Raw genomic sequence first — 8,254 nt, 5'->3', positions numbered from 1 at the left:
TCGGCTCACCGCAACCTCCGCCTCCTGGGTTCAGGCAATTCTCCTGCCTCAGCCTCCTGAGTAGCTGGGATTACAGGCACGCGCCACCATGCCCAGCTAATTTTTTGTAGTTTTAGTAGAGACGGGGTTTCACCGTGTTGACCAGGATGGTCTCGATCTCTTGACCTCGTGATCCACCCGCCTCGGCCTCCCAAAGTGCTGGGATTACAGGCTTGAGCCACCGCGCCCGGCCTGCCAATACTACTCTTAACTGGCACAACTAAATGAGAGGTGGCCGTGCCATTAGAGTAAATTTAGCATAAATTAAAAAGGTTAAATAGAACCGTTCAGTTCATCCTATGGAGAGAAAAATTGAGAGACCTTATTTACATAGAAAAAGAGCCAGGTTATTGAGAGTGAAGTTTTTGTGTTTACATTTTGGCTTTTCCATTATCTCTGAATTTACAAAGTGTCACACAGAATTTCAAGGGAAACTGCTCTTCCCTGGCAATGCATCTTTAGACAAGGAATAGTCTAAAACGCTGCAGTGAACCTTTTTTTAAAATCAGTAGAAAAAGAAGAGCTGCTCAGTAAATGGTATTGGGGCTAAGTGGTTGGAAAACCCAGGCGAGCACCACAGAGCTACAGAAACCCCGTATTCTCCTTCCCACCTCCTCCCTCTCTTCTACGACCTCCAAAATCTCTCAACTGGAAAATCCTCTCCTCAGATTGTGTCTGCTTGTTCAAGTACCTTGTTGAAAAGGACATGGTCATCCGATCTTGCTCGGCACATAGATTCAATTTCTATAAAAATGTAACTAACTCTTAAGAGGTATCTATGGTAGATAGATTGACAGGGGCAGAAAGTAGAAGAGGGGCTACAAGAGACTGGCAGCCGTGGGAATGGAGAGTTGGTGTTTAATGGGCACAGGAGTTTCAGTTTGGGATGATGGAAGGTTTTGGAGCTGGAGGAGCTTAACAGGCACAGGAGTTTCAGTTTGGGATGATGAGAAGGTTCTGGAGTTGAAGGAGTTTAATGGGCACAGGAGTTTCAGTTTGGGATGAGAAGGTTCTGGAGCTGGAGAAGTTTAGTGGAAATTTCAGTTTGGGATGATGGAAGGTTCTGGAGCTAGAGGGTGATGGCTGTACAACAGCAACGTTGATAGACTTCATGTCACCAAACTGTAGGCTTCAAAATAGTCAAATGTCAATTTCACGTTAGGTATATTTTGACACAGTTCTTAAAAACGTGACTTACCTTGGTTTACCTATTCTAAGATGTACATTTTTTTCACGTTTTAACACGTAAATTAAAATTAATGTCTTACCACAATTTCTTTTTAGTAGTACATAATATAATGGTACAGTCTCATCATCACTGGATTCTTAGATTCAATGAAGCACAGCTTATTTAGCGAGTCTCCAGTCAGGCCCTATGACACGCGTGAGTAACAGCTACCCTTCTTTGAGTGCTCAGCCTGCTTCAGGTACTAGGTTACCTGCACTACTCCAGTGCCTGCCAGCCCTATGAGAGACACGATTATCATACCCTTGAACAGATGAGGACGCTGGGTTAGAGGCCACATAGCTTGCTGCAGTCGCAGAGCTGAGACGCAGGACCTCACCTGGAAAATGCACTTCGTGCACTTCACCATCGCCCACGTCACTGGGAACTGGGAACAAGCAGTCCTGGCGGCCATAACTCCAGTTATGAGATCTGTCAATTAGGAAAAGCCACTAATCCACTTACTAGAGCAATCCTTAACTCCTGCTTTGGACCAGCTGTGCAAATCTGGCTCAGGAGACAAGAGGCAGCCCTCAGCCAAATGGACTGCAAGAACGCGGTGCATTCCAAATAGCAAGTGCCACCCTTCCGTTAATGCACTGCAACACAGCCACTGGCCACGAGACCTGAAAAACTCGGTCTACAGCTAAAACCCTTCTAAAAATTAAATCACACTCCAAAGCAGTGATGCAGAGACTTAACTTCTGAAAAATCTGCTTTGTATCACCTCCACATCAAACCATTTGAATAAGACAGCTCAACTTCAAGGTTCTTAAAGACCTTTTTGCTCTATACTAGCTTTGTATTGCTGGCTTTGACCTGGCGGGGAAATAAGACATCTCAGAGCAGACTCTCAGCTCCTCAAATTGCTTACACTCATACCTATCATTTTCATCATCATAATGGTTAAGTGAGCCATCACAGAGAAAAATTTGCCAAATACACAATGGAGGATGAGGGCAACAAAAACTTCAACTTTTACCAGTACTTTTTTTTTTTTTTTTGAGATGGAGTTTTGCTCTTGTGGCTGGGCTGAAGTGCAATGGTGCAATCCTGACTCACCACAACCTCCTCCTGTGTTCCATCGTTTCTCCTGCCTCAGCCTCCTGAGTAGCTGGGATTACAGGCATAGGCCACCATGCCCGGCTAATTTTGTATTTTTAGTAGAGATGTGGTTTCTCCATGTTGGTCAGGCTGGTCTCGAACTCTCAACCTCAGGTGATCCGCCTGCCTCAGCCTCCCCAAATGCTGGGATTAGAGGTGTGAGCTGCCGAGCCCAGCCTAGTAAGCACTTTCTTAACAACTACAAACAGTATTTAGAAGAGGTAGTCCAATAATTACTACTGCCTCCTGACAGAAAACGGAAGAAATCAGGCTGAAAGAAATTCCAATAATGGGTAACACTAATGACTAAGTATTGTGTAACAAATTTTAGTCAAAGTAAAATATTGTTAGCCACAGTATAGGTACACTGAACTTATACACACAGACAAACATATACTGGCAAATATGGGAGATTTTAAAATCATCCAATTCAATATAGTATGAAGCATGTATTACGTCTGAAGTCTTATTTCTCACACTTTGAAAATTCTGTAAATACCTTAATTGTCTAACGGTAGGAGTACCATTAGACAATTTCCTTCCTCTCTCCTTCTCTCCCTCCCTCCCTTTCTTTGATGGAGACTCACTCTGTTGCCCAGGCTGGAGGGCAGTGGCGTGATCTCGGCCCACTGCAACTTTAGCCTCCCAGGTAGCTGGGATTATAGGTGCTCGCCACCACACCCGGCTAATTTTTGTATTTTTTTTTTTTTTTTTTTTTAGAAGTGAAAGGTCTCACATATTTATTACTGAACCCAGGCAACCAAAACCTTGTTTTTTTTTTTTTTTTAACATGAATAATGGAAGCACTGTGCGTTGTACTAATGCCTTCTAACAGATACAGAAAGGAAACTGTTCAAACTTCTCCAGATGGCGGTGACATTTTTCAGCTTGATTTGGTAACACGGCTGTGACCTACAGACAGCATAAATATGTGTGCCATCACATGTGTAATTTCTTACACACCAAGTTTGGTTCTTCTCCAATGTCTCCTTTTGGAATTGTACCTGATTTTATTACCAGTTTTCATCCGAATCCACTGGGGAATGGGACGATTTTGCTTTTGTTTCTTGGCCAGGAATCGCTTAATCCTGAAAGTCTTGTGAGAAGACATGGCGAGAAACGGAGTAATGCACACACCACGATGGCGAAGAAAGGAAGAGAGGAAGCTAATTTTTGTATTTTTAAAAAGGGCGGGGTTTCAACATGTTGGCCAGGCTGGTCTCGAACTCCTAACCTCAGGTGATCCACCCGCCTTGGCTTCCCAAAGTGCCAGGATTGCAGGTGTGAGCCACCGTGCCCGGCCCAAGACAATTTCAATGTACATTTTGCAATTCCTCCTATCTGTGGGCTAGACTTAGTCAAGTAATTGTACTGGCCACCTCGCATGGCACCCGTTCTGGATTAGGTGCTGGGAAAATACAAATTTAACTTTAGTTCTCTACCCACTAGTACAGAGTGTGCTTCCTTTCCCAATAGAGAAACCACTGCTGTGAAATACCCTGTAAGGTAGCAGTCACTATGAGAAAACTATTTCCACACTGGCTCACTGATCTGGTTACGATGAAATTCAATAGTAAGTCACCCTGAACAGTAATCTTCTCACCCCTCTGAGCTTTAACAGACACTGAAGAAAGGAAAGGGCCAGTGAAACTGGGTATTGAAAGAAACGAAATTTTCTTCCACAGCCCTATGTTTCTTTGCTTTTTCTTTTTCTTTCCCTTGAGACAGGGTATTGCTCTGTTGCCCAGGTTGGAGTGCAGTGGCATGATCATAGCTCACTGTAAGCCTTGCAATAATGAGCTTATGCAATCCTGGGCTCAAGCAACCCCCCCCCAACTACATGAAAAATTTAAATAGCTGCCATACAGCAAAAACAAAACAAAAATAAAAACCCATCCAAACCAAACAAACCACCATAAGCAAGTCAAAAAGATTCTATAGCTTATATCAGGGACAAAGGACTAATCACCCTACTTTTTAAAGAATTCCTAGAAATTAAGAAGAAAAAGATAAACAACCCAAAAGAAAAATGGGCAATATTACTATATAGAGCTCGTTCAGAGACTAAAACCAAAATCAAAAGGCCGTTAAGCATTTAAAAGGATGCTCGCCTTGCTCAGAATACAAATGTAAAACTATAGCAGATAACACTTTTCATCTATCGAATCAATGCAAATTCAAAGGACAAGCTACTGGCATAGGTGTGCAGAAAAATTAGTGAATATTCATGCATTTCTAGTGGAAATACAAAATGGTAGTACTTGATGGAGGAGAATCCATCTAACGCTGCCAGGCACAGATACATTTACCCAGTGACCTACCAATCTCGTTTCCGGCAAGCAAGCCCCTCTGCCCCTATGCCTGAACAGCTATGGAGTTATTCACTGAAGTGCTGTTATCACAGTTATTCGCTGGAGTGCTGTTGTCATAGCCAGAGTATGAAAACAACCCAGTGTCCACCAATAAAAGGCTGGTTACATAAGCTAAGCAACAGCCACACAATGGGATACTCGATTTCAGAAAAAGAAACACAGAATCAACATTTAAAAAAAGATCCTGGTGGGGCATGGTGGCGCACATCTGTAATCTAGCATTTTGGAAGGCAGAGGCGGGCAGATCACTGAGGTCGGTAGTTCAAGGCCAGCCTGGCCAATGTGGTGAAACCCCATCTCTATTAAAAATATTAAAAAACTAGCCAGGCATGTCGCGGGCACCTGTGATCCCACCTACTAGGGAGGCTGAGGCAGGAGAACTGCTTGAACCCGAGAGGCAGAGGTTGCAGTGAGCCAAGATCGTTGCCACTGCACTTCAGCCTGGGTGACAGAGACTCCGCCCCCAAAAGAAAAGAGGAAAGGAAAGGGAAGGAAAGGAAAAAGGGAAGGGAAAGGAAGGGGGGGAAGGGGAAGGGGAAGGGAAAGGAAAAAGGAAAGGAAAGGAAGAGGAAGGAAGGAAGTAAGGAAGATCTTTAAGCATATATTAGTATACAGAAATAGCTCTACTGTAGTCCAAAAAAATTTTTTTTTTTTTTTTTTTTTTTTTGTTGGGGCCCCCCCTTTTTGACCCAGGCTGGAGCACAGCGGCACGACCCTAGCTCACTGCAACCTCTGCCTCCCAGGCTCAAGTGATCCTCTCACCTCAGCCTCCCAGGTGGCTGGGACTACAGGTGTGCACCACCACCACGCCTGGCTAATTTTTTGTATTTTTGGTAGAGACAGGGTTTTACCCTGTTGCCCAGGCTGGTCCCAAACTCCTGAGCTCAAGTGATCTGCCCACCTTGGCCTACCTAAGTGTTAGGATTACAGGTGGGAGCCACCACACCCAGCCAAAAAAATGTTTTAAAAACAGGATATGGCTGGGTGCAGTGCTCAGGCCTATAATCCTAGCACTTTGGGAGGCTGGTGGGAGAACAGCTTGAACCCAGCAGTTTGAGACCAGCCTGAGCAACACAGTGAGGTCTCATATCTATTAAAATAATAAATAAATAAAAGCAGTTAAGAAGACACGATAGTGTACACAGTATGCTGCCTTTTATGTAGGCAAAGTGGAGTACGGAATGAGTACATCTATTTGTATTTGCTTATATTTCCATAAACGCCTGAAGGATTTTTTTAAAAACCCCACTAAAATGTGTTACCTCTAGAGGGCAGCAGTGGGGGGAGGCAAGGGTAGGAGTAAGTTCTCTGAACACACAATTTGGTAGCTGTGACTTGAAATCATGTAACTGTATTATCTTTTTGAAATCATTTAACCACATTATCTATAAAAGATTAATGTTTATTAAAAAAACATGTCTGATTATCTCAATTATATTTCACATTTCTTTAATTATGCAAGTTTTAATGGACAAATATATAAATGTGAAATAGAGATAACTTTTAATTATATATATATATATATAACATTCCTGCAATAGATTCACTCACACGATCTATGTACTTAAATAATTTTCAAGTAGGCAAAAACATTGGTATGAAGGTTAATCTTCAAAGGCTTGGGCACAGAGGAAAGTGTTCTCGCCAGGAATGATAAATGCTCATTCTCATTTCTTGTAGCAACTCACAGTGTGACCTTGGGTAAATTACTGCAAATTGCCTCATTCACGTTTTTACTTAATGATTAAAAACTGATTAACTGATCTCTAAAATAGTTTCCCCTATCTCTTAACAATCTGGGATTGTGCTGAATTCTCTGCAAAGGTCCAGGCCTGAGATCTCCTACTTTGCTTTCCATGATCTCATTTAGGCAAAGGCCAGGACTCGGTTCCAGGTAGAACACGGCCAGGATGCAATTCATCTCCAGCGTAAGAATTACTGGGTTCAATTCCACTTACCCTTAAGCCCTACTAATAGTAAAAGTTAGTTGCAGACAAATTGAAGAACTATGTTGGTAAGTTTATTTTTATTTATTTATTTGAGACACAGTTTTGCTGTTTTTGCCCAGGCTGGAGTGCAGTGGTGCGATCTCAGTTCACTGCAACCTCCTCCTCCCGGTTCAAGTGGTTCTCCTGCCTCAGCCTCCCAAGTAGCTGGGATTACAGATGCCTGCCACCATGCCTGGATGACAAAGTAAGGTCCCGTCTCCAAACAAGTAAATAAATTTTGGCCTGGTGTGGTGGCTCATACCTGAAACCCTAGCACTTTGGGAGCCTGGGCAACAGAGCAAAACTTTGTTGCAAAAAAATTTAAAAAAAAAAAAAAAAAGGCCAGGCACGGTGACTCATACCAATAATCCCAGCACTTTGGGAAGCCACGGTGGGCAGATCACTTGAGATCAGGGATTCAAGACCAACCTGGCTAACATGGTAAAACCCCATCCCTACTAAAAATACAAAAGTTAGCTGGGTGTGATGGTGAGTGCCTGTTAATTCTAGCTACTGGGGAGGCCGAGGCATGAGAATCACTTGAATGCGGGAGGCGGAGGTTGCAGTGAGCTAAGATCATGCCACTGCACTCCAGCCTGGGCAACAGAGTGATTCCATCTCAAATAAATAAAAATAAATTTTGATCTAATCTGATATTGACATCTACTTCTTCCACATGGACAGCAGCAACAGGAGGTATATAAGAGGACCACATTCTTTAAGATTTATAATACTTTTACTGATTGTCAAAAAAAAAAAAAAAAAAAAAAAACAGAACTAAATTCTAATCCAGGTGTGGTGGCTCACACCTGTAATCCCAGCACGTTGGGAGGCTGAGGTGGGTAGATTGCTTGAGCACAGGAGTTCAAGACCAGCCTGGGCAACACAGCAAGACTGATCGCTACAAAAAAAAAAAAAAAAAAAAAAAAAAAAATTAGCAGGGTGTGGTGGTGCATGCCTGTAATCTCAGCTACTCAGGAGGCTGAGGCAGGCGGATTGCTTGAGTCCAGGAGGCAGAGGCTGCAGTGAGCTGAGATCACGCCAGGGCACTCCAGCCTGGGCGACAGAGAGAGACTCTCTCTTAAGAAAGAAAAAAAGAGTGCTACATTCTAATCTTCCACAGTGTGATGTTAATGAACAAATGCCTCAACTGAAAAAATTAACAAAGAGCAGGACAACTGTGTTGTTTAGAAACATGGAGACGGCCAGGTGCAGTGGCTCACGCCTGTAATCCCAGCACTGTGGGAGGCCGAGGTGGGCGGATCACGAGGTCAAGAGATCGAGACCATCCTGGCCAACATGGTGAAACCGTGTTTCTACTAAAAAATACAAACATTAGCTGGGCGTGGTGGCACGCGCCTGTAGTCCCAGCTACTCCGGAGGCTGAGGCAGGAGAATCGCTTGAACCTGGGAGGTGGAGGTTGCAGTGAGCCGAGATCGAGCCACCACACTCCAGCCTGGCGCCTGGGAACAGAGCAACACTCTGTAAAAAAAAAAAAAAAAAAAAAAAAAAAAAAAAAAAAAAA

General features: G+C 43.3%; 1 protein-coding gene and 1 pseudogene across 5 annotated transcripts in view; both read right to left on the bottom strand.

Moving 5' to 3' along the window:
* The window catches only part of RPA1 (replication protein A1), a 63,143-nt gene that overhangs the window by 29,362 nt on the left and 25,527 nt on the right, over nucleotides 1-8,254 (bottom strand). The window lies entirely within an intron of this gene.
* Nucleotides 3,320-3,532, bottom strand: LOC116540105 (annotated as a pseudogene). Its single transcript, XR_004264304.1, has one exon. The product of XR_004264304.1 is annotated as a 60S ribosomal protein L39 pseudogene (transcript).

Source organism: Sapajus apella, unplaced genomic scaffold (genome assembly GCF_009761245.1).
Source record: "Sapajus apella isolate SASKATOON/1434 unplaced genomic scaffold, GSC_monkey_1.0 scaffold136, whole genome shotgun sequence".
Classification (NCBI taxonomy): Eukaryota; Metazoa; Chordata; class Mammalia; order Primates; family Cebidae; genus Sapajus; species Sapajus apella.
This window is presented reverse-complemented; position numbering and strand designations above follow the sequence as displayed.